Source organism: Balaenoptera borealis, assembly GCF_965194805.1.
Source record: "Balaenoptera borealis genome assembly, chromosome: 6".
Classification (NCBI taxonomy): domain Eukaryota; kingdom Metazoa; phylum Chordata; class Mammalia; order Artiodactyla; family Balaenopteridae; genus Balaenoptera; species Balaenoptera borealis.
In genome coordinates, this window is record NC_138863.1 from 24,985,264 (window position 1) to 25,013,104 (window position 27,841).

The 27,841-nt window shown below is 33.1% G+C and overlaps 1 protein-coding gene across 1 annotated transcript in view; it reads left to right on the top strand.

Moving 5' to 3' along the window:
* ERBB4 (erb-b2 receptor tyrosine kinase 4) overlaps nucleotides 1-27,841 on the top strand; it is a 1,231,960-nt gene that overhangs the window by 963,076 nt on the left and 241,043 nt on the right. The window lies entirely within an intron of this gene.

Sequence of the window (27,841 nt, forward strand, 5' to 3'; positions counted from 1 at the left end):
TTTCCCAGTTATCACGGATAAAAAAGTACTAACCAGTTGGGTGAAATTTATAATATGTTAAATCAGGGAGTTTTGAAAGAGGCATATAACCCTTTACTTTTCAAGCCACATTTCTTACCTCTTCTTCCTTTATTCATTATGATTGTAGAATCCAAATTAGTAGTATCATTGTTTTTTAATTTTGTACAACTTAAACAATATTTTAAATATTAATCTAGAGCTTTAATAGTCTTTATGTTCTTAATTATGTAGATGATTGCAAAAAATATTTTTAAGAGTGTAATTTGCAGAAGTTGATCTATTTTTGTAAGGTGTTTTTTACTTGATTCAATTTCTGATTTAATGTTATTTTGAACTGGTTGGTATATTCCCTAGGCTTAAGAATTACCATAGACTAAAGGCAGTGTAGAAAATATTTTGTGCAGGTGAAAGTACAAGTTAGAATTAAAAAACAAAATATTTCACTCATGTTTATACAAAAACCTATACATAAATGTTTGTAGTGGTTTTATTCAAAATCACTAGAACCTGGAAATTACTCAGATGTTTTTTAATTGTGGTATATCTATACATTGTAACATTACTCAACAACAGAAAGGAACAAACTGCTGACATACACAAAACATGCATGGATCTCAAAAACATGAAGCTAAGTGTAGTGTTAGATTGTTTATTTGAGATTTTTCTTGTTTCTTGATGTGAGATTGTATTGCTATAAACTTCCCCTTAGAACTGCTTTTGCTGTGTCCCATAGATTTTGGGCCATCATATTTTCATTGTCATTTGTTTCTGTGTATTTTTTTATTTCTTCTTTGATTTCTTCAGTGATCTCTTGGTTATTTAGTAGCACACTGTTTAGCCTCCATGTATTTGTGTTTTTTACAGTTTTTTTTCCTGTAATTGGTTTCCAATCTCATAGTGCTGTGGGCAGAAAAGATGCTTGATACAATATCAATTTTCTTAAATTTTCCAAGGCTTAATTTGTGACCCAAGATGTGATCTATCCTGGAGAATGTCCCATGTGCACTTCAGAAGAAAGTGTATTCTGCTGCTTTTGGGTGGAATGTTCTATAAATATCAATTAGATCTATCTGGTCTATTGTGTCATTTAAAGCTTGTGTTTCCTTATTAATTTTCTGTTTGGATGATCTGTCCATTGGTGTAAGTGGTGTGTTAAAGTCCCCTGCTATTATTGTGTTACTGTCGATTTCTCCTTTCATGGTTGTTAGCATTTGCCTTATGTATTGAGATGCTCCTATGTTGGGTGCATACACATTTATAATTGTTATATCTTCTTCTTGGATTGATCCTTTGATCATTATGTAGTGTCCCTCATTATCTCTTGTAACAGTCTTTATTTTAAAGTCCATTTTACCTGATACAAGTATTGCTACTCCAGCTTTCTTTTGAATTCCATTTGCATGGAATATCTTTCTCCATCCCCTCACTTTCAGTCTGTATGTGTCCCTAGGTGTGAAGTGGGTCTCTTGTAGACAGCATATATATGGGTCTTGTTTTTGTATCCATTCAACCAGTCTGTGTCTTTTGGTTGGGGCATTTAATCCATTTACATTTAAGGTTATTATCGATATGTATGTTCCTCTTACCATTTTCTTAATTGTTCTGGGTTTGTTTTTGTGGGTCTTTTTCTTCTCTTGTGTTTCCTACCTAGAGAAGTTTCTTTAGCATTTGTTGTAAAGCTGGTTTGGTGGTGCTGAATTCTCTTAGCTTTTGCTTGTCTGAAAAGCTTTTGACTTCTTCACTGAATCTGAATGAGATCCTTGCTGGTTAGAGTAATCTTGATTGTAGGTTTTTCCCTCTCATCACTTTAATTATATCCTTCCATTCCCTTCTGGCTTGCAGAGTTTCTGCTGAAAAATCAGCTGATAACCTTACGGGGGTTCCTTTGTATGTTATTTTTTTGTTTTTCCCTTGCTGCTTTTAATATTTTGTCTTTGAATTTAATTTTTGTTAGTTTGATTAATATGTGTCTTGGTGTGTTTTTCCTAGGGTTTATCTGTATGGGACTCTCTGTGCTTCCTGGACTTGGGTGACTATTTCCTTTCCCATGTTAGGGAAATTTTCCACTATAATCTCTTCAACTATTTTCTCAGACCCTTTCTCTTTCTCTTCTTCTTCTGGGACCCCTATAATTCGAATGTTGGTGCGTTTAGTGTTGTCCCAGAGGTCCCTGAGATTGTCTTCAATTCTTTTCATTCTTTTTTCTTTATTCTGCTCCTCGGCATTTATTTTCACCATTTTGTCTTCCAGCTCACTTATTAGTTCTTCTGCCTCAGCTATTCTGTTATTGATTCCTTCTGGTGTATTTTTCATTTCTGTTATTGTGTTGTTCATCTCTGTTTGTTTGTTCTGTAATTCATCTAGATCTTTGTTAAACATTTCTTGTATTTTCTCAATCCGTGCCTCCATTCCATTTCCAAGATTCTGGATCTTCTTTACTATCATTACTCTGAATTCTTTTTCAGGTAGATTGCCTATTTCCTCTTCATTTATTTGGGCTTGTAGGTTTTTACCTTGCTCCTTCATCTGTGACATATTTTTTTGCCATCTCATTTTTTTTTTTTTTTTTAACAAGTGAGATTGTGTTCCTGTCATACTGGTTGTTTGGCCTGAGGCTTCCAACACTGGGGTTTGTAGGCTATTGGGTAGAGCTGGGTCTTGGTGCTGAGATGAGTAAATCCGTGGGACCTCACTCCGATGAATATTCCCTGGGGTCTGAGGTTCTCTGTGAGGCCAGTCATTTGGACTCGGAGCTTCCAGTGCAGGAACTTTAGCCTGACCCTGGGCTCGTGAACCAATATCCCACAAGCCGCCTGAGGCAGCAAAAGAAAAAAAAACAAAAAGCAGTAACAAAGTAAAAAATAAAATTAGACTAGGAAACTAACAGATAGGTTAGGAAGAATATAAAAATAAGTGGGAATGTAAATTGATGCAACCACTATGGGAAAGAGTATGGAGGTTCCTTAAAAAACTAAAAATAGAACTACAATATGACCCAGCAATCCCACTACTGGGCATATACACTGAGAAAACCATAATTCAAAAAGAGACATGTACCACAATGTTCATTGCAGCACTATTTACAATAGCCAGGACATGGTACCAACCTAAATGTCCATCGACAGATGAATGGATAAAGAAGATGTGGAACATATATACAATGGAATACTACTCAGCCATAAAAAGAAATGAAATTGAGTTATTTGTAGTGAGGTGGATGGACCTAGAGTTTGTCATACAGAGTGAAGTAAGTCAGAAAGAGAAAAACAAATACTGTATGCTAACACATATGTATGGAATCTAAAAAAAAAAAAAAATGGTACTGATGAACCTAGTTGCAGGGCAGGAATAAAGAGGTAGACATAGAAAATGGACTTGAGGACATGGGGTGGGAGGGCAAAGCTGGGGCGAAGTGAGAGTAGCAGCGACATATATACACTACCATGTAAAATATTTAGCCAGTGGGAAGCAGCAGCATGGCACAGGAGATCAGCTTGCTGCTTTGCCACAACCTAGAGGGGTGGGATAGGGAGGATGGGCGGGAGGCTCAAGAGGGAGGGAATATGGGGACATGTGTATGCATATGGCTGATTCACTTTGTTATGCAGCATTAACTAACACAGTATTATGAAGCAATTATACTCCAATAAAGATCTGTTAAAAAATAAAAACATTAAGCTAAATGAAAGAAGCTAGACTTAAAAGAATACATAGTATAGGATTCCATTTATAAGGCATTCTTGGGAAGGAAGAACTATGGAGACAGATGTCGATCAGTATTCCCAGGAACTGGGAGGTGGGAGATGAGTTGGACTACAAAAGGTCATAAGGAAATTTGGGGACATGGTGGAACTGTTCTGTATCTTGATAGTGGTGATGGTTGCACAAATGTATGGGCTTGTCAAAAATGGTCATTCAGTTAAAAAATATATTGTACTGTATATAAATTATACCTCAATAAATTTGACTTTTAAAACATCTCATATTTAGGAAAATAGTAACTTTACAATGTTATGTGGAAATATTGTTAGCTTTCTTTATGAAACAAATTAATTGTATCTTTTGGAAGAGAGAAAGTAGTACTAAATTACAATTAGCAAAGCAACTGTTTTGGATAAAGCTGCCTTTTCATGTAAAGTTTTGATTGAAATATAACATATATAGTGTAAAAATACATAAAACCTAAGTGTAAAGCTCAGTGAATTTCTCCAAATGAAACATTTATGTAATCATCAGCCAGATCAAGAAACAGAATAGTATCAGAACCAGAAACGCTTCTTGTGCTCCATTCTGAGGGTAACAACTGCCCTGAATGCTAACAACATAGGTCAGTTTGCCTGTTTTTCTACTTTGTATAAATTGAATCATACACTATGTCCTCTTTACATCTGGCTTCTTTTGCTAAATATTATATTTATGAGATTCATCTAAATCATGTAATTTAGTTGTAGTTTTTTTTCAGTTATATGGTATTTTGCCTTTAAATGTTTTTAAAACAGTCAAATGAGTGATATGTCTTATTAACAAATTATTTTAATGAAGTAAATAGAGCAATTCAACTCTAAAAAAAAATATAATGTGATAGAGTTAAGTGACTTATACAACAGTGGCACTTTGGCATTTGGGCACAATCAAGACCAGTTAGTACAGTTGTTCAGAACAAGGTCAAATTATGGGGAAAAGAAATCAATAAGAGAGAGACAGAGAGAGAAAGAGGGAGGGAAAGAGAATCTAAGGCCCAAACTGCAGTTTTATAAGCTAGCGTCTATTTTATATTTTCCTACATACATGAAATAATTTTTCCTCCTTGAGCCTTTGGTTGAGTCACTGTACTATCACTTTGAAGCATGTTTTCACATTCGTTTTGATGATTTTTTAAAAATTATCACAGCCAATTAACAAGAGGTGATGTAGTATGGTGGTTAAGTGTGCTGTCTTTGGAATTCAATTTTCTGAGTTCAAAGTCAGGTTCTACCATTTTTTAGATGTGTGACCTTAGGGAAGTTCCTTATATTATCTGAGTTTCACTTTCTTCATTATACAATAGAAATATTAATATCATTCATAAATTGGCTATGAAGATTGAATGAGTCTATAAAACAATGCCTGGTTTAAATAAATCACTCAATAAATGCTATTACTTATTATTTCTCTAGATATCAAATATTTTAAATGTTGAGGATGGAGGAACATACCCCTCTAGGGGGAGGGAAGTCTCTCAGAGTCACCCAGGGAGCTTTGATGTGTCCCTATACCTCTTTGATAGTCCTTTGAAGGAAGGGAGGACATTTCTTTCTTCATCTTGAGAATCACTGTCATAGCGAGGGCCACTGGTACCAATGGCAGTAGGTCATAGGCAGAGGCATATGCAGAGACAGAGAAAGAGTTAAAACCATAGTGATGGGTGACTTGTGGTTTTCAATGATAGTAATTGAGGTTATATAACTCAAAATCATAGTGTATCTTACAGATTTAATATTTACAACATTTAAACAAAAGCGGTTTGGGAATTTCCAGTCCTCTTGCTTGCATAGATTCCCAGGCCATTCCCTATAGTCTCAGACTAATACACCTAATTCAGATGAGTTTTGTCATAAATAGGTGACCGTGACCAGTAGCAACATATAGATTGTATAGTTCAGCCCATCATTCCAGTGAAAAATCACCTGTAGGCCTTTGTACAGGTAAAGAGCAGAGGTTCTTGAATGTGAAAGCCTGAGTTCAAGTGTTGACTCTACAATATTTTTTATCTGTAAAATGGGGACAATAATGGTAATACTTAAAATGAGAATCCTTATACCTCATAAAATTGGTGTGAAGATTAAATGAGATAATGCAAAGGAGCCATTATCTAGTATATGTTCACTGGTGATATTTATGACTCTAGTTGAAATGTTAGCAAAACAGTCTTTTTAAAAGTCTCATGATATTGTGTTCTATTAGTATTTTATATCAGGGCATTAATCCAATAGTTCAATGGCTATGGAATTAACATATCAAAATTTCTCAGGTTTTAAGTACTTAAATTTTATATCACACTTCTAAGTATAATGATCTCAAAGAATTGGTAGTAGGTAGCTAATTGTTCCTTTCAGAAAACTCTAGATGTCCTTAATTAATACCTGTTTTGAACTTAAATTTAAAGCAATGTGACTCTGTTCTTCAATTGTATTGACTTGTTAGATTTGATTGACTTGCCAGAGGCTGTTTATAAGGCAATTTGGAATTTACATTAAAGATTTAGCTTGGACACTTTGGAAAAGTATTTATGACCATAGAGCATTTTGACATGGATTGGGTAAGAAGTAAAAGTAACAGGTACCTCCTTTTTCCGGTCCTTAGTATTGCAGTAAATGCTTACCTCTCTGAAATGGGATGGTTATATATTCAATTGAAAGCAGGTGACTAGTCTAGTAATATTCAGATCATTTTCCATTTTTAAATTCCATCACAGTTTTCTTTAAGCTTCTGTCTGAATTGATTAAAATAAATCTTACATAATAGGAGGACAAAAACATGATATAAAATAATGTTTTAAGTTTCATAAACCATGCTTTAACTGGGAGATTATCCAAAGCCTAGTTTTTTTTTAGTTACAGAAAATTACATTGAGCATGTCAATGTGGCCATTTCAAGATATTTAGAGTTCATACTCCCTACTGCCCCATTATGCTATATTCTATTTCCTAAACCAGCAGGAAAAGAAATTGAAGATTTAAATGAAAACAGGTGAAATGTTTCCAATCTTGATCGACTTTCATTTTCTAAGCAGTGTTATTCTTTCCCGAGCCTGCAATTTGTGAATTGGTTTTCCACACTCGATTTGCCTTACAGGCTGCTGCTGGAATTTCTTCCAGGAAGATTGGATAGGATAGTATAGAACTTTTTTTTTACCTGTAGTCTCCTAGAATATGCTACTTATAGTGAAAATAATACTTGATATTTTGAAACGTCTCCATTCTTTCCTTATCTGAAATAAATGCCTTAAAAATAGCATTTAGCTTTGATGCTCTTCCTTCTCCATCAAGGATCTTATGAAGAAATATGTTCAAAAAGTTTATTATTAATATTATTATTATTATTCTTTTTTGTATGCTATTTATTTTAGCTTGCATATATGCTGTTTTCATATAGATTCTGATAAACAATGTATTAGATTCTATTCTATTTTAGTTTCTTTGTCAAACATATATCCAAATCTTTTTTAAAATCCTTACTCCATTAGAGACTAAACTTGTTCATCTCAGCAAGCAAAGTCTCTATTTGGTAAAGCATTTTTTTTGTTAGCTAGCAATTCAGACTGTAAACTAATAATTTTTATTGAATTTGTGACAGAAATTATAACAACTACTAGATATATGTTCAAGCATTTTTATCTGGCTGTTTGTTTCAACTCAATTATCCTAAATGCTTCACAATATGAAATAAGGTAATTGAACTTAGTTTAACTCCCTAAATCTCATATAGCCAGATATTTGAAACGTTTTATATTCCTGTCGCATTTTAATGCCTGGGTCACACTTTTACTTTACGATATAGTGGTTATTACCTAAGAGGTCACATAACGGCTTATTCTTTAGCAGTGTGACCCATGTGTGATATATGAGAGAGATGATGTGATATTGTTGGCACCACTTGCACAAATGGCACAATCCTTTTTCTTTGTTTTGCCCCCAAGGAACTTAATTCTTATGTCCAAATCGAACGGTCAAAGTTGCCTGTAGATAGTTACCTTATTTGAGTGGCAGTTGTGTTATGATCCCTAAGTACAGCAAATAAAAGTCCACAGGCTTTTTATTATAAGTCTATCCTTAGTCCACCATGCTCTAGACATTAAATTTACTTTTGAATTAAAGAGCATTCAAAGAGGTGAAGGAGAGTGTGTGAATTTCTTCTTTTCCAGCTGATTTGGGTCCCACACTTCCCAGTACTCATAAAATACCAAAATTGTCAAAGAAGCATAAGGCAAGAGTAAAACATCTCAGATCAGTTGTTGTTAATTCCTGTTCATACAGTTCAAGTGGTTATTTTAAACAAAAGTATTTAGTGGCACAAGGTTGCATGAGTGGCTTTTATAATGATATCTAAATGCCCACACATTGTTACAAAGCTTTTACAGATATAGAAACATTAATATTAAACTCAAAACCACTGACTGTAAAAATGTGACCAGAAGTCATAGTTACGGTTGAAAGTCAAAAGAGATTTTAAGAGCATTGACTTTAGAACTGTAACAGAAAATCTAAAGATAGCATTATTGAACTGGGAAGATGTTTATTATACTAGTTAAGGGTCAGAGGAAAAATTCAGTGGATCGAGGGACCCATTATGAATACTTTTTCACTCTTTCCCATAAGCATCTCTTGCTACAGCATAGAAATTATGGTGTTTGTAATTATTAATTTCTGATCTGGAATGATGTCAGGACTGCCTTCAGTCAGTTATCTCAGAATATCTTAAGCTTCACTGAAATTCGTTACTGACAATCCAATGCGTTTTATTAAAAATGGAAGCAAGAAAATGAAAGATATTCCTGAAGCCTCGGCTCCTTTCTTTAGACAGATATTTACAGTTTTAAAAGTACTTTACATGTGTTTTTCCAATATTCAACCTCTGGTATTGTTTTCTTATAGAGTACAATTTAGAGGTATAAGTATGTCATCGATATTACTCAGGATTTTTATTTGGAATTTTAGTAGACTAGAATATTGAATTTTATTTCATAATATTTTATTTCTAATATCTTTCAGACTAAGAGCTGTCTAAATTGCAACCAACTAAAATTATAAACCCATTGCAAACATTTCTGTAGCTGGTATATATAGAAATACATTGACAAGGTACAAAGGAAGTGAAAAACTAAGAGATATGGCAAAATGAACAAGTAATTCCTAATAAAGAAAAATTACTTCATGCTTTCAAATGACTAAGACGTAAATATGTTAAACAACTAGTTTTATATATATATATATATATATATATATATATGTTTGTATATATTGTAAAAAATGGCATTTGACCTGGTCCCTTACTAACATCTGACACAAAAGTTATCAGTAAATTATTGGAAGTCCTGAGGTAATGCCTTCTCATCTAGTCAGCACCCAAATACTATTGTTTGAATATCTTGGAATTTAATATGCTATAGAATGATGAGGGTTACCACATATAGCATATATCTTTGATCATTTACCTACTCCTGGTATTTAATCCTTAAAATCATGCTTAGTATGTGTGTGAAATGATTTCAGTGTTTTATAGAAAAAAAACATCAGAATAATTATAATGCAGTGAATGTATTAAACTTCTCCAGTGTGAAGGTATTAGTGAATTTAGCATCTAAAACTATCAGAGTTTGCCCTCAAGCCCTATTTTGAAATTCAAAACATTGTAAATCTGGATTATATATTTGATAACTAAAATGGTAAGGATTAAAAAAAAAAACTTTGTGAATAGGGATGAAAGTGAATGAATTGTTCAACTGCTATATAAGTTTTTTATTACCATATAAAAAATTACCATAAACTTAGCAGCTTAAAAACAGAAATACAAACAAAAACACGGTTCTATAGGTAAAAGTACAGGCATGTCTATTTAGGTCTTCTGCCCATTTTTGGATTAGGTTGTTTGTTTTTTTTGATATTGAGCTGCATGAGCTGCTTGTATATTTTGGAGATTAATCCTTTGTCAGTTGCTTCGTTTGCAAATATTTTCTCCCATTCTGAGGGTAGTGAGGTGGATGGACCTAGAGACTGTTATACAGAGTGAAGTAAGTCAGAAAGAGAAAAACAAATACCGTATGCTAACACATATATATGGAATCCAAAAAAAAAAAAAAAAAAAAAAAGATTCTGAAGAACCTAGGGGTAAGACAGGAATAAAGACCCAGACGTAGAGAATGGACTTGAGGACATGGGGAGGGGGAAGGGTAAGCTGGGACAAAGTGAGAGAGTGGCATGGACATATATACACTACCAAATGTAAAATAGATAGATAGTGGGAAGCAGCCACAGGGAGATCAGCTCGGTGCTCTGTGACCACCTAGAGGGGTGGGATAGGGAGGGTGGGAGGGAGACACAAGAGGGAAGAGATATGGGGATATATGTATATGTATAGCTGGTTCACTGTTATAAAGCAGAAACTAACACACCACTGTAAAGCAATTATACTCCAATAAAGATGTTAAAAAAAAAAAAAGTATAGACATGGCTGGGTTCTCTCCTTAGGATGTCACCAGGCTGAAACCAAGGTGCTGTCTAGGCTATGTTCTCACCCAGAGCTTGGAGTCCTTTTCCAAGTTTACTCAGGTGGTTGGCAGAATCTGGGTCCTTGCAGTTATAGGACTGTGGCTCTTGTTTCATTGCTTATTCTTTGCGTTGGGCATTCCTTGTCATGTAGCCTGTTCCCTCTTCAAAGACAGCAACAGTGTGCCAGTTTTCTCATTATTGAATCTTTTAATTTTTACCTCTCTGACCTCTAGACCTAAATTCAAAGTCACCTTGATTAGATCAAGCCCACCTGATTGTCTCCCTGCTAAGTCAAGTAATTTGGGACCTTAATTACATCTGCAAAATCCTTTTATAGCCCACCCAGAATAGTATTTGATTGAATAACTGGGTGAATGTATGTTTATACACTACAGGCTGGAATCCTGTGGGCCATCTTTGAATTCTGCCTACTTTACCTACCATAGCACTTTCAATGCTCCCTTTCTTATTTCTTCTTGTCCTGCAAGAAAGGAACTTTATTTTCTGTGTCCTATGCAACTTTGCCATATAAGAACACCTTTAAGTCTGAGAGATATTTGTCTTGCTACCTTCAAATAATTTATTGCTTGCTTGTCTGAAAAAGAGCCAAAAGCAAGCAATTAAAGTATTGTCTTAGAACTAAAACCAGCGTTCTTCTGTACATTTAAAACCAGGGTTCTTTTGTATAATTATTTTCTATAAGGTAAGGTTTCAATGTACACATTGGCTCCAAGTGTTCAATACTCCATTTGTGAGCAGTAACTCATAGTATAATTAGGATCAAACTGCCCCGATGTTAACTCCAAGTTTATTGCCTTTCCATTTATTTATCAGACTGGTGAGTCTTCCCCAAGAGTGCTCTAGACCTGCCTGGTTCAATATGGTAACCATAAGCCACATGTGCTCATTGAGCACTTTAAATATGGTTAAAACAAATTGAGATGTGCTGTAATTGTAAAATGTACAGCAAATTTTAAAGACATTGTATGAAGAAAGGAATGTAAAATATCTCATTAAAATTTTGCATTGATTACATGTTGAAATGCTAATAATTTTGGACATACGGGTTAAATAAAATTTTATCATAATTAATTTCATCTCTTAAGAATACGTCTACTAGAATATTTTAAATAACCATTTGCTTGCATTCGATATCTGTTGCACAACACTACTCTAGAGCTGTTATAAAACTTGGAATACTCTTACCAATGAAAACCTTTCATCACACACTCATCTATGCAGTTATATAAATAGAATTTATGGTAGATATTTAAAGGGATAGAATAAAAATTTAATATAAACAGAAACTAATTTTTTTCTTGCCTCCTCACCTTGGAGGTCACAGATTTTGATTCTAGAATGTGATATCTAGATGGAGAGGTAGTAGGCCTTTTTCCTATGAATATTTTAGTAACAGTTTTGAGCACAATAAGAATGATGGAGGGAACGGTTTTTCATGTTCACAAAAGGGTATTTATTTTACCATCTTTGATAGGTTGCAGATGGGATGAGTCAGGCAGAGCCAAGGAGAAACATCTGTTTGCCTGTACCCATTGCATATATCTGTAGATTGATATGTGCCCACAGATCTTATAAACTTTTACAAGAGAAGACTAAAATATGATCAGCTGGGTCTGCATTCAGAATTCTGAGTATTGTCTACTTTTTAAATTGAAAATCACTCAGAGACATGGAATTATATTGCAAAGACTCTCTTAAAATTGCATCTTGTAGCCAGTATTTCTATTAAAATATTGTTTCAATTTTATATGTCATAAATGAACAATACTTAAGCAGAAATATTTCTTAGGTATAGGTCAAAGTTTCTATTTTTATGCCTGACATATATATATATGTCTATTCAGAAAAGAGTCAAAATTATTCTCCCATATAACTCAGGCATACAGTGGATTAGACCCTAGTATCTTTTCTTTTTTTACATTTCCTATTTAACTAAAGTAATCTAATTAACTGGGACCCCGTTCTGTGATGTGGTTACATAAAATGATATGTAGATATTAACTTAAATTGCTCTCTTCACGATTTTTTTCTTATTAACCTCAGCACATTCCCTAACTAATCATTCTTTCATAAACATACAATTATTTTTTATACTATGTACGTAGGCAGGAGCCAATTAACAGAGAGCGCTTTGATTTACCAACGAAATTCCTCACAGTGATTTCATTCTTTGCTACCACCCCCCCTCAAACCAAAAATGATATAATTTCATTTTAGTAATTTCACAGTAACTCATAACCAACGAAAGAATGATCAGGAAAGGGAAACCCACCTCTAATAAACACTGAATGCCTGTAGCCATTGCAGTTTTTATAGCATTCTGTTCCTCTGCCCAGAGTAAAGCATTCCATATACTTGAGTCATTTATGGAATAATTACAGTTACTTTTAGTAGAGTTAAAAATAAAGCAGCAATAACAAAACCCCTTACCATAAAAAGTTTACTTGTTGAAGGGAAAAAAAAAAACAACAACGATTTTTTTTAATGAAAACAGCAAAATCTGTTTCCAAAGTTGTTTGTTTCTTGAACCTCTGGATCCCAAATCCTAGTGTTCAAATCCCAAGTTCAAATCCCAGAGTAAATGCCACCATTGTTCTATGCACTAAGAAAGAAAGGAACAACGGAAAAATCAAAACACCAGTTCTTATTTCTTTCTTAGAATAGCGTTACTTTTTCCAAAATCTCTTAGAGCTTGTTTTTTGCCATCCTTTAAAAAAAAAAAATCTAATATATGTCTATCAGGTGCACTACACTATCACATTTAACTTTCATGATATAAAATAGTTATCACCATTATCATTTAACAAATGAAACAGGTTCAGAGTAATTAAGCAATTTACAAAAAATCACTAGGCTGGTAAGTGGAAGAGCAAAGATTTGAGCTCAATTGTGTGTGATTGATTCTAAAAACCACATTTCCTTCTTTCTACTAGATTGGTTCCCAAGTGGAAGAACAGTTAAGAGTTATTCCTATGGTGAGGCTGATTGAATATTTTATAGCCTACTAAAATAGTTTCACCCATTGTCTTTCCCTTAGTCCTGACTTTTACCTATTTAGCTTTCCTCGGATGTATAGCATTTTATAATGCTTGTCCTCACACAGCATATTTTAGTCTAACAATACACCTGGCACTGCTTGGTGAGAATATATCAATATTTCCCATGTTCTAAGCATATACTCATGTAGGATGGTAACATAATATAAATATATTTTTACTTTTTTATATATTAATACATTAGTGACAAATCTAAGACATTTATGAATAAACATAGGTGAAGTTTTTTTTTTTTTTAATCTTTTCTATAGTGGCAGTTATTTATAAATTCTATATGGATTTGGTAAAAGTACTGTGGTTCCATATGAGAACTGCTTCCATCAGACCTGACACTAATTCCATTAATACTGCCACCCCCAGACTCACTTACCAAAGGTGGAAATAAGGATCCAAGCTTTATGGACACTCAGCAATAAAATAACAGACAATATAGTGCTGGGCTTTGACAGGCTTTTCCTTTAGATTTTCCTCTCTAGTTTATACTGTAAGATTTGTGGGATGGGGCAAAGTTGATTGAAAGTCATAATGAGCATAAAATGTAAAGCATGAATCCCTAGATTGTGTATCATTTGATTCTATTTGATAAGGTAAAAAGTGACTTCTGCTAAGAAAAAGTCTTCCCACTATTGATACAATCAAACATACCATATTTTATTTGTTTTTTGAAATGATAAAACAAGAAAAAATCCACTCTTCTATATATGCTACTTAACAATAACCAGCCAGTAAATATTCATTATAATTACTACACGTCAAGCACTGAGGAGAGAATGAAAAAAAAAAATTAACACAATCCCTAATATAAAATTTACAGTGCAGTAAAAGATGTAAAATATTTAATATCATTTTATAATTATTTGCATTTTTATTTACTATGAGGAAAATTGTAAATGGATTGGATGATGTTGGTATGGTAAAATAGAAAAATATTACAGATGACACCTGGGTTTTTGATCTGAGTTAACTGGGTGAAAGGTGATGTCATAAGCTGAGACAAAGACTCAAGAAGAAGTGGAACAAATTTTATGGGGAAAATAAAAAATTCTGTTTGGGGTGTGATAAGCTTGAGATGCTTACTTGAAATCTGAGTGAAGATTTTGCATGGGCAGATAGTTGTAACACTCTGGAGCTCAAGAGAGGGGTCTGAATCATCAATCATATTTAAATCCATAACATTGGATGAGATTGCACAGGCAGACTGTGCAGATGGAAATGAAAACTTAGCAATGAGCCTTAGGATATGCCATCATTTAAGGGACAGAAGAGAGGAGAAAGATATAATATAACAATGGAGATTAAGACAGAGAAATTGAGGGTAGGAGGAAAACCAGGAAAAAAATGCATTCTGGAAGCCAAGTGAAGAAAGTTACTAGGTGAAGGGGAGTGAGACTAAGACTAATGCTGATAGAGAAGAAGTATTGACCATCTTATCTGACAAGATGGAGGTTATGGGTGAAACTTGAAAAGATTAGAGCAGTTTCCATTGGAGTGGTGGCGACAAAATGGATTAAGACTTGAAATGGCTCAAGAAGAGGCTGGGAGACAGAAATAGAGACAACTTGTACAGAGAAAGCTTTCAAAAGGTGTTTGCTGCAAATAGAGAATATGAGATCAAGAGAAAGTTTTTTTTGTTTATTTGTTTTTCTTAAGTTGGGAAACATTATAACATATTTGTAAGATGATGGGAATGATTCAAAAAAATATTTCAGGAGATAATGAACAACTGCAGGCAAAATTTTCTTTAGTTATCAGAAGGGATGGAATTCAGTATGCAAATGGAGAAGTTGGCCATAGAAAGGAGCAGGAACTGTGCATCCATTGTAACTGGAAGAAGTTTAGAGATTATAGGCAAATAGGCAGGTAGACCGTGGATTTGCTGGTAAGAAGATGGGGCAATTCACAACCTATCATCTTTTTAAATGAAACATAAGATGACGTCATCATTTTAGATTAGTGTAGGGGAGGCAATATTGGAATTTTTAAGAAAGAGAAGATTTGATAGTCCACCAAAGATAGAAGGAGCTCATACTAGATGTATAGTATAAATTAGAATGATCCCTTTGCCGTGTTTTATTCAGCCATGTTATGATTGTTTAGATCATATAGGCATGGGTACTTGGAAATTTGTGTTTACCCAGGATTGGAGTTTTGCCAGGTATCTACTAGAGCCAGGAGGTAGAGACCAATGAATTAAGGCTATATGAAAAAGAAATGATAATAGCAAAGGTCATAAAATTTAAGTTGAGTAATGAGGGAAGTCGGCACATAAGGGAGGCTGAATGTACAATGAAAACACATTAGGGTCAATGGCCTGAAGTTCCCAATATTATCAAATATTGTTGAAGTATAGATAACAGCCTAGGTGGACTAAAAAAAGAGAAGCTGCTAGACTGAAAGTAGTGTACTTGAAATAAAAGTTCTGGAGGTAGTGCCATAAAAATTACAATGAATGGGAGTGGGAAGCTGAAGCTATTGGACGTGAATAAGCAGGGAATTGGAAGTCAGGAAGTTGGATGAAGATGGAGAGAAGTGAGAAGATTCAACAATTATTTAGAATTTAAAAATTTTTACTGGGTTTGGTAATTAACTAGATATGAAGTAATTAAGAGAAGAAACTCTTCGTAATTATTACTAGGTATCTGACTTGGATAGTTGGATGGATGTTGGTAACATTAACTTATATGTGGCACAGTGTGGCGGCGATAAACTCATGAATGTATTTTTGGATGGATTGAATTTGGGGTGATTTTGGTAGATCCAAGTGATGTTAAGTAGGAAATTTAATGTGCAGCTATGGAAGTCTCTCCATATACAGGTGGAATAAAAATGAATAGGAAGTGTGAAATACAGAGAACTAGTGTTGATGTATTTTGAGAAATTTACACTTGAAAAAAAGGAGAGAGTTAGGGAAATAGTTGGAGAGGGAATAATATCAAGAGAAGGATATATTGAAGATAGATGAAATTTCAGTCTGTTTTGGAAGGCCTTATAGAGAGTGAAAGGGTAGAGACACAGGAGAGAGAGATCATCAATTATAGGAATTTCCTGAAAAATCTAGAAGAATTAGGAGGCAAAGGAAATGTGAAAGGGTTAGACTTGCAGGCAAAAAGACACCTGTCATCATTTTATCAGGAGAGAGAAATAGAGGGTAGAGAAGATTCAGATAGATGAATAGATAAAGGCTGAGGGAGTTTCTGTTTAATGTTCTGTATTTTCTCTGAAGTTTTAGATGAAGCCATCTTACCAAGAAGGAGGAAGGGTATGTTTTAGTATGTGTGAATGTGTGAAGGGAGTAATGGTCTGAGATTTTTAAATTCAAATATAAACTGTGCTAATTTTTGCATTTAAAATATTCTGATGCTAATTCACAGATCATCAATAATTTGCAATGTGTTACTCTACGTGTATGCAACTGAAGGTCACCCTTTTTTATTTTTGTATGAATTTGCTATCAATGACTCTGGACTCATTAAATTAGAAGACTGCTAAATATTTAATCAGAATCTAACAGCATCCTGTGTGTGTTCTGAGAAATTAACAGATTTCAATACCTGTAGTGATAATTGAAAAATGCTGATATATAACAATTACTCCAAATCACACCATTATCACAAACATCAGCAGTTTTTTGTGTGCAATGGTGCAGGTAGAGAACATTTGTATATCAGGAAATCAGGAATTTTTTTTCCTATTTCAATGTTCTTGAAATGCTCTTAAGTAAGGAATTATGTTGTAAGGAACAATCCCTTACAAATAAAATGTATTTGCATCTGATTGTATTGATGTAACTAAATTTATCCTCAAACCGTGGTTCTTGTCTTGGCAATTTGTGCCACGTGCCTCTCTTAAATCTAAAGCCAGTAAATGTAGAATTCACCATCCTGACGGTTAGAGTAAACTAGCCGGGATTTAGGTATTTCTTTTTCTTTTCTTCTTCCTGTTCTTTTTAAAGATTAATTATTATCTGCAATATATTTTAAAATGATATTTAAAATTACAAAAGTAAAACATGCTCAGTGTATTAAATATAGAGGTATGTGGGTATATATGTATGTTTATCCTTCTACACATTTACTCATATACTAATACATATATATAATAACAAAGGGTTTCGTTTATTTACAGATATGGGAACACCACACATTTTTCAGCAACTTACCTTACTTACTAACTTAATAGTACATTATGAACAGCCTTCCAGATCAATAGCTTCTTTTTATGGTTGCATTGTTTTCCCTGCCATTAATGTACCACCAATCCTATATTGAAAGATAGATTGTGCCAAATTTGTGTCTTTCACAAATTATAAAATAACATATATGTGTATATCTGGCATTATAAAAAATATGTTAGCTAGGCATAAATTAAAATAAATGGAAAATATTCAATTTATCATTCAAATTTGCTAATCATTATTCAATAAAGTCAAATAGACAATATATTAAAAATTATAAAACTACAAATATTTGAGTTAGAAAACATTTGAGTTACAGTCTCATTTATATTTATATATAATTTGATATCATAATTTTTTATACCTATCTAAAATTAGATGGGTCCCATCAAAGTATGGCTGAAAGATTTCACCAAAAGTTGCCAAGGACTGCCTGATTTAAAAATTTCTTCTAATGAATGTATTACTTTCTTTATGGTGTCATCAATCATGTTATAGAGAGGACTTGATGGATAAGTAAGCTTAATTGATCTTCTTTCAAAGTTTGTTGATTTTTAAAAAATCGGTTTTAAGTAATCTTAGATGGACAGATATACATAAATGGATCTTTAATATTTCAAAAATTCATAAGATGACTCTGATCCTATATAGTTTTGAAATAATTTAGTAAAACTTAAAAATTAACTTAGTTCTAGCAATGCCTAAACCTTTTAAAAAAAATACTAACTCTAGATTGCTTCAAAGGGCTTCTCCCTTTCTTTTCCCTCCCTCTCTCTCTCTGTCTCTCTCTCTGTCTCTCTCTCTCTACCTCTTGCTCTCTTTTAATTACTAAGACAGCATTACCTGATAATAAAGAATAACTAGAATGAATGTTACAGGTTGGTGACTGTTGCATATCATCCTAAAATTACTGTTGTAAATTGTTTAAATTAGATTGTAAATTAGATTGTTTTGTTTGTTTTTGACTATTTTGCCAAAAAACTAGAGTACTAATATATCAGTGGTCCCAAAGAGATAATGGTGTTTTCCAGTCACCAACTCACTGCTGGGTAGTGCAGTTAAGGTCTATTAACTGCTATCTCTTGTTCTTCTATTTGCCCTAAGAAAAACTGAAATTTTGCATTAACTCAGCTGGCATGACTATAAGTAAAGGTGATCCATTTGCCTAGGTAATTTCCTACATGGAAAAATAAAGATATGTAATCTGAAAAATTAAAAGACTGAGAAGAAGAAATTTTGTAGATATGCATCAGTCAAGACATTTAAAAGGAATTAATAGGTCAACTTCGTACTGCTTTTAGATTTCCTTCATGATCATTTACAAGAGAAAGAGGTTTAAAAATAGCCATCCCTGGATGCCTAAAACAGTATATATTATAAAATATAGCCTAATGTTAATAGTGTACATAATTTCAATAATAAAAAAATAATAGACAACAGATTGAAAAATTAATATTCTAGCTGGGAAGAGAATCTGGTTCATGTAGATGTGGATTTTTTTTTCCTTAGTAGGAATGATTTCTTTTGCATGTAAATGAAATGGTTTCAGGCAAAGTGTAAAGTTGTCTTGCTATTATATTATTTCAATGTTATTTGAATTGACTTAGGTTCGATTTTTTTTTCTTTGTTTATGCTATCTGGTGGCTCTAAATCTGTATTCAGAACATCTGCAGAATCATAACATCTTCTAAGCAACTGCTTGAGAAAAAAATGGGTTTCCCCATAATTAGAAATGTGTTCTAATTAGGGATTGGGCATTTATATAAGTTCAAAAAGGAGTTATATTGTTAAACATTGTTAGATGCTCTAAAATGTGTTCTTTTGATTTTGGTCACAATAGACCTCCCCTTAGGATATAAAAGCTATCCATTCTATGCTAAAAACATTATTTAAAGTGGAGTGCAGTGACCAAAAGTCTCTGCAAGGAGGGTTTGTTTGTCTTTTCTCTGAGTCCTCTGCAGAGTATTTTAAAAGAGATAGACAGAAACAGCTTCACCCTATCATTTTTTTTCCTTTGGGTTACTTCCAATCTGCTATGGGCCCAGGAATTAGAAAAATTGGGTATTCATGTTTTACCAAGTTAAATGCTAATGAAGAACTCTGTTTTCTTCATGTTCTCTTTATTGATTTTCCAGTACAATATTTGCTTGAGGTTCGTAAATTATGAAAACATTTTAGTTCTTTTGAATTTTATCACTATTTGAAAATGGATGGCAATGAACAGGCTGTCCATTACAACATATTTAAATTCCACAACTCGGAAACTACATTCTTGAAGAAGCTTTACAAGCTTCTACTTAGTGTTACTTGTAGGTGTGTAGGGCACCTCCCCACCCCACCCCCAATAAGAGTGTTCAGTCAAGGCTGATGTAGGTAAAGCCTGGTAAATAACCAAGAGACTGTGATAATTAAGCAAACATAATAGAAGCACCAGGGTTATTAACTGTTACCTGAAAAAGGGAAGAACCATCCGTTTTTCTTTTGTTTTTAAAAATCTGATTGTCTAGAGATAATGCATTTGATAGTTCAATGCAAGAAAAGAAGTTAAACTTGGAAAATCTGGACATAGTTCCTTTTTCGGTTAGGACTTTACTTGGGCTACAAGTGAAATTAAGCCTGATGTTAGTGGCTTCAACAAATAGTTTTATCTGTTATTCTTTAAAATACAGAAGTCTAGAAGTGAGGGAGCTGTGATTGCCTTTGGTTCTATGGATCAGTAACATCGGGGTCAGAATCCATGTCATTTTCTTATCTTTCTGTTTTGGTAGTAAGATGGCTGCTGCAGCTCTAAGCATTACATCTGAGGACACAAGAGGAGGGACAGATTTCATCAGCTGTACCTTTCCTTTCCCAGAATTCCTCTAGCTGAAATTTGTTTTTCTCTCATTGGAAAAAATTAGAAATTTGTTGTATATTCACATCAAGATGTAGAAAGACTGGGGAAGTTGTTGAACTTTTTAAAAATCCCTAGATTAGAAGGCTTTAGGGAGCAGGGGATTAGGAATGACAGTTGGGTTAGTCAACCAGAAACTTTGACACAGTATTGTGAGAGTGAGAGATAAACTAAACTAATACAAGCAAACAAAAATAACAACTGGTCCAAGGATTATTTTCATTGCTTTTACGAGAAAATATTATTTTACTTATTACTTAAAAATCAGAAATAAGCAAATATTAAACACATATTAGCTTCAGTTCAAGAAACATGAAATAACTTTTCCCATTTTCTTTTCACTAGAAATTCTTTACAATTACACTTTTGTTAAGTTTAAAAATATATAGGAAACTCTGAAATTGTTGAAATATTTATGTGCTTTTAAGGGTTGATTTAAGATGAAAAGTATCTAAATATTTATAGAAGTAAAGTACGCATTCAGTTATTTATTTGTGTAATAATTATTTAATGATTCTTTTCATGAGACAAACTAGCCTCCAAAAAACATGAGGACATCTGTGACACAATTACAGCACTTAAAGGACTTATATTTGTACTTTTAAAAATAGAAATTCCATTATTTTACCTTTAAGCTCTGAATATGTACATGTCCCTAATCTTATTTGAAATTTACATATTGGTCATGAAAATAAGACCCTTAAAATTGCAACGCTATTGTGGAACTCCTAGATGAACTAAATTAAACTGGAAGTCAGTAGATAACATGGGATATATTAGAACTAAATGTTATAGATTAGAAATAAAAGAATATTTGCCCTCAAAAGGATAGACTATACTTAAGTAGATAAGAAAGGAACAGTAATGAGCAAGGATCTAATTATGTGTTTGTAAGCTTTTTCCTAGCTTAAATAATTGTAGAATGTGAAAGAACACAGAAAGATAAAATTGCCATTTGCCAAAATAAGAGACTTAGGGAGGAGCAGGAAATACCTTTTGGGAGAAGAAGCGTTGTTGGAATCAAAGTTTATTTTGGAATTTCTAAGACTGAGATATTAGCTATCTAAGTGGAGACATCAATTGAAATTGAAATTAAAATATAAATTTAGAGGAGAGGAGGTCTGGACTAAAGATATAGATTTGCTTATCACTACATAGATAAAGAGATGGAGGATATCATATCTAGGGAGTAAATGTAAGTAAAGAAGAGAAGAAATCCAATGGTTAAGTCCTGGGACCCTTCTTCCTCTAGAGGTCAGGGAGATAAGGAGGAAGCAGCTAACAGGACTGAAAAGGACTGACCAGATAGAGGAGAAACTCAAGGAAAGACAGTGTTTTAAGAAAGGGAAAGTGATCACTCACATGATGTGTTACTAAGTGATTGGTTAAGATTAGATCTAAGAAATGACTATTCAATTTGACAATAAGGAAACTGTTAGTGACATTGACAAGTACTGATTTCGTGGAGAAACTAAATTGTAATGGGAATTAGTTCAATAATTAATAGAGCACAAGTGAATTGAGCAATTCACAATTGTTCCAAATACTATAAAAGTCTTAAGTGAAATAATTGCATTTTTTCTTAAATATATTATCACCTAAAGTATCCTATTTGCTGTTTGATTTATGTAATGATAATTATTGAGAATCTTCTTAGAGAATATTACTGGAGGTATAGGGCAATATAAAAGTAGAAATAATAGTCCCTAACCTTACAGGGCTTATAATTTACCTAGAAATAGAAAAGAATCTGAGAGAGAATAATTATAAACAACTAAATTAAGTTTAGTTTGGGAGTGTATAAAAGAGACACATAGTGCTAAGGGGAGATACTCTTGTAAATATGATAGCAAAATGGAATGAATTGGGTCACAGAGATGGCAATAAAATTGAGGCCGTTTATTAGCACTTAGCCCTTTATACATGAACATAAGGTTGTTCCTATGAAAATTACCAAATCGTTAAATAAAAAATATGAAGTGGCCTCTTTCAGAATCATTATGTTTAGCTATCTTTTTCAATTACAGAACTTTCTTTAAGTTTAATATTTAATGCCAAACTTTAAATTCTCCATAAAGGGGATGTCATTAGGACTCAAAATTAACAAAGATCCATATAGACTTACAAAGGCATCTGGTTTCAGCATGTGTTACCCAATGTGAAGAGCAGCTCCATGTACAATAGTACAAATAAGATTTCTAAACATATTAACTATTTTAGAGTTGTGTTACACTTAAAAGTGAATGGTCTCAAAAGGTCAGAACAAAAATAGATTGATACAGCAGACTTCAACTTAATGAGAGAAATCAAACTGAAAAATAACAGTGCCTTAGGAAAACAAAGGGAAAGGGGGAGGAAAGAAAACAGAAATGAAAAAAAGCCCTTGAACCAAGCTTTTTCTTCTTTTGCATTTCTAGCGTTCCCAGAGAAAAAAGAAAGTATTGGAAAAATTTAAAGGAAATGACATTATGTTATCCATGGCTCTCTTCAATTAAAAATGAGAAGCTATTAAAATCAACACAGGTATAAGTCTTGATATTAGAGGAGGAACAAGGGGACACAGAAATTTGAAGGCATAGTGAAAAGATAACAATATACCTGTATATTGTTCTGCACCTCAAATCCATAGACCCCAAAGAATCAACGCTTCTCCTTCCAAATGTCTTTCTCCTGATTTCTCAAGTCCATGAATGGAGTCATCAGCCTTCCACTCACGCAGGCACGGGAGCCTAGCCATCTTTGACTCCTCCTTTGTCTGTCTTCACCATCAGGTTTATACACTGAATCATTTCTGCTGCTGGAAATACTTTTCTACCTCATCCTCTATGCTTCCCTACTATGTCTCTCACTGCCACCAATAAGCACTATTAAAATAGCTAACCAGTCTTGAAAATATCTTCTCTTCATTGCCTATTTATCTAGTATATTAGGAGAGTAATCGTCCTAATATACTCTTATAGTCATATGTTAATGGAAGCAGAAAAGATTTTAGAGGAAACCATGCCAAGATTCAAATCTTGACTATCCACTTAGAATGCTTATGACCTGGGGCAAGTTATATAACCTACCTCAGATTCATCATACATAAATAATCATGTCAGAAGAATTATTTGACATAATACAAATAAAACACCTGGTAAAAGTCACTTTTGTTATTTAATCCTGGAAGAAATGTTCAGTGACCCCACATGGATGTCCAAAATCCTGGCATTTTCCCTGCAGCTGTACCTGTTCTCAAAGTCTCCTCCCTTTTCATTTCATCCAACTCCCCATTAACACTTGGAAGTGCCCTCAGAGGGAAATAAGGGTACCAGCAGGGCAAAATAATTAGAAAACATATCATCTGAATGAAAAGGAGTTTTTTTTTTTTTTTTCTTTTAAGAAGGACACTTTCTTACTCCCTTTGTGTAAGCATTTCATCAAAAAAAAAAAAAAAAGTTTTTAGTCTAAGGCAAGGATTGGGGTGCCTTAAAAGCATACTAAAAGAAATCAAAGATGCTTTATATACATATTTGTATGTAAAATAAAAAAACTATTACTTAAAAAATTAGTTTGTGAATCCTCTCAAAATGGGACTGCTTAAATCTGTATTATGTAATTGTACCCAGTAAACATGACAAAAATGTGTGGTGTAATGACTTGATAGATAAAGATAAATGCAATTTGCCATAGTCTATAATACCTGTTAGTAACATAGATATGTGAGATTACAGTGATTAGAATGAATGGAGATTTTGAGGTGAAGAAAATTTTTAACATAGGAGAGCAAAGAATAGTGCCTGTAATGATTTATTCCTCCCCCACTTTACTTCGTAGAGGAGTATTTATGTAATATTTTCTGCTCTATTGTGAAACTAATTAATTCCTAGCATGCTGAACAATTTCGGTAGGCCACAACTGAAATTTTCAGATTTTTATCTTCAATTTTTTAAACCTTTGGCATATTGCTTCAGATTACCATGTCTATGTAATGAATAGGTAATAGAATGCAGTAGTACTTAGTGGGTTATATATTTTGTAATTAAATATTTACAATTTTCTGTTTGTTTCATTAAACATACTTATATATTCAATCTATACAGATGATGTTAAAAGCGTTCTACTAATATAAACATTAATGATATTGTGTAATAGGTATAAACCACACACACACACACACACACACACACACGTCTGAGTACTAAAAATTCATCTGAGCTCTTACAAAGATCTGTTACCAGAGAAGTTCTTCCTTATCTAATTCCCTTTCAATATTTCATTTGTAGAAATTCATAGGTATTTGTCAATTATAGCTCAGTAAAGCAGAAAAAAATTCATAAGTGTAAAATTCATAGGTGGATTATTTGTATCTTCAGGATGGTGTATTTAATCATGAGAACAGTTGCCTCAAAAATCAAATGTACAGGTTTGTATGCTTTCCCTAAAATTGTGACAAACAAACAAAAACCCGTAGATAGGTGTAAATATTACTTATAAATAGAAGGAAGGAATTACCATGAAACTATTAGAAATTTTTCTCAGACCTAATTCTAGACATAAAATAATCCAAATGATATTTACATATTCATTTAATGGTAATATCTCTTCTGAAATACTTTGTAACACTGTGTTATTGAATAATATGTAACTTTTTCATATTGAAAAAATATTGGGGAAAAAAGATTTATTTAAACACATGAAGACAAGTCAAGAAACATTTAAATTTAGTTAGGAAGAGGGGCAGTATGTTTTGATTCATTTGCTTCAGCACTCAACACTTCTGGTCATAGTTAAGGTATAATAGAGGAATTGCGAATCCTAATCAAAGGATAGAGACATACTGTAATACTCTAGGTCTCATCAGATAAAACTTGTAACTGTCAACTGATGTCTTCCTCAGAGTCTGACCCACATCACTTTCATTTGCTCCAAAAGAAAAGATGTGTCATATTTATAGAGCAGGTGGAATTCTGGGTCAGAATAAGCACAGTTTTCACGAGGGGAAAAAAAAACACGAATGTGGCTCTCCTTGCCCTAGTCAGTAATCCTTAAAATGTCTTCTGGGGAATTTCAATATTTCCTAGTGTTTCAAGGTCTCTTGTTTCAAATCTGAGCTGCTTTGGGGAAGACTGAACAGAGTAACAATGCAGTAGGGACTATCATTAGAATGATAGATACCGCTTAATTTTGCTTTTCTTAAAGGAAATCCAGTGTTTTTTTAAGCGCCCCAAATCCTCTTAACTGTTTTCTCACTGAAAAAATAAAATGAAACTCAGTGAAGTATAAGATCACTTATAAACTTCAATAAGAGCATAAAGGATTTAATAGACTTAAATCACAGTGAACATAACAATGCAGCTAAAATGATAGTCTGATGAGAATTACAATATTAAGATATAACTAAATACAAAATCAAAGAGTTTATTAGAACCCCTAAATAAATTTATGTTTATTTTGTATTCTCTACTGTAGGTATTAGGTATTAAAGAAAAATCTGATGAATTGTATTTATCTACCCTAAAAAAATTCTAATGAATCATCTTTAGAAAGACAACATATATAGCTGAAAAACTGATGGACTTGAGATTACAAGATGTAAAATGTTAACATTACTATTTATGTTTGACCTTGTCTAAGTATCTTAACTTTTCTGAGTCTATTTCATTATTTTTAATACGGAGGTTATAAGCTCAACATTGCATAGTTATTGTGAAAATATGCAGTATATGTAAAAAGAAAATTTTAATTAAAAATATACAAGTATTATTAGAATCAAAAGTCCATAGTCAATCTATTTAAATTATTTGAACTTAAGTGTAGTATATAAGACCAAATAAATCTCTGGTTTACTTCTATGAAAGGGGATATTTCTATATCAGGATAGAAAGTCTTTGACATTTTCATTTCAATTAGATTATTTCCCATTGAAAATGAAATGAATTGTTTGTGACACTATATGTGCCATAAAACTCATGAGTACCTAATGGCAGTCAAATCTTGTTTTCCTCTTATTTGGACAGCACTTTTGCTATGTTTAAACTGCTTACTTACATAATTAATATAATATTGAAAATGTCCCTATTTGCAAAGTTGCATTATTTATCTCAGTTGGCAACTGATTCTAAGAATTTTCTTTCACTAAAGAGTCAAAATGTTTTTGATCAACTACATTTTTCTTATAGCAAGAGCAAATTAGGAAACGTGAAGTATATTACTGAGGATACATTCAACCTCTGGTTCATGATATACTCATGCTTTTGTCTGATGGTCAGTATAACATTTTCAGAGGGAAGATAGGGTGCAAGATGATAGCCAATGTTATCTAGTTATATTTTTAAAAGAAAATATAAGATTACAAAGAATCCTCACATCTGACTCTAATTTAGGAAACATTCATTTATGTTATATATAGGTTTATTACAGGCAGTAATTAATTTACCTTGCCAGGAAGTGAAACTTGTTAATACTTAGTCCTGTATGAATGTGTATGTATTTGTTTGTTTATTTATACATATATATGTAAAGACTTGTTATCTTAAGGTGTCCTAGATTCTCTAAATTGGGCTAAGTATTTATTAAAGGATAAACATTTGATTTATTGCTCACATAAGGGCACTTTTGAGAGTGAATGGGGTTCTACTGGTACTTAACAGTGATGCAAACTGAGACTGTCCTGGCCTACGGGAGGTATATGATTTGCCAGTGCTTAAAGGTATTTGATTTAAGAATAGTACTAGGCAGGATCTAGAGGCAAGTGTATCAGATCTCAGGAATCCAAGAAAGATTAGCTGGCTCCTGCTATGTTTATTTTTCATTGCCTTTCGTGAAGCATGTACTTATGTGTATCTCAACTGAGTCATCTGATAGAGGCACTGCTCACAACCAGCGGAGGCACAACATAATTAAAGCTCTGACTGGTCTGATGTGGAAACATCTTTCCAGCATGATATAGCACTGTAAGGAAAAAGCATGCAGATTTGAAGGTAAACACAAAATAATAATGTTAGAGGCACTATTTTATAATTTTATTTAAACTTTCTTATACAAAAATGTCTGGTTAAAATTATCTGACTAGCCTGCAGCTTCTCTTTGTTTGTTTTTACTTCTGTGTAAATTAAAAAAAAATCAGTTTAACCTTTAGTGCCCATAGATAAGCAGTGAAGCAGCCCTAAGTCTGATCCAGCGACTTCTGAGGACCCATCTTCAAACTATTTACTTTAGAAGCTTCTAAAAGTGGAGTTCTCTGATTTAAAGTCAATACCATGAGTTACAAACTATACTGTCAGTGTGTTATAGGGCTGCTGATTGATTCCTTTATCTGTAACCGAAAATTATTCTGTATCTAAGAAATGAAGAAAAATATACCTATATTACAAGCTTAAAATCATTTTATTTGGTGAAATTCATATAAAAGAATCCTATAGATTTCGATTTGGTGACTATATTAGTC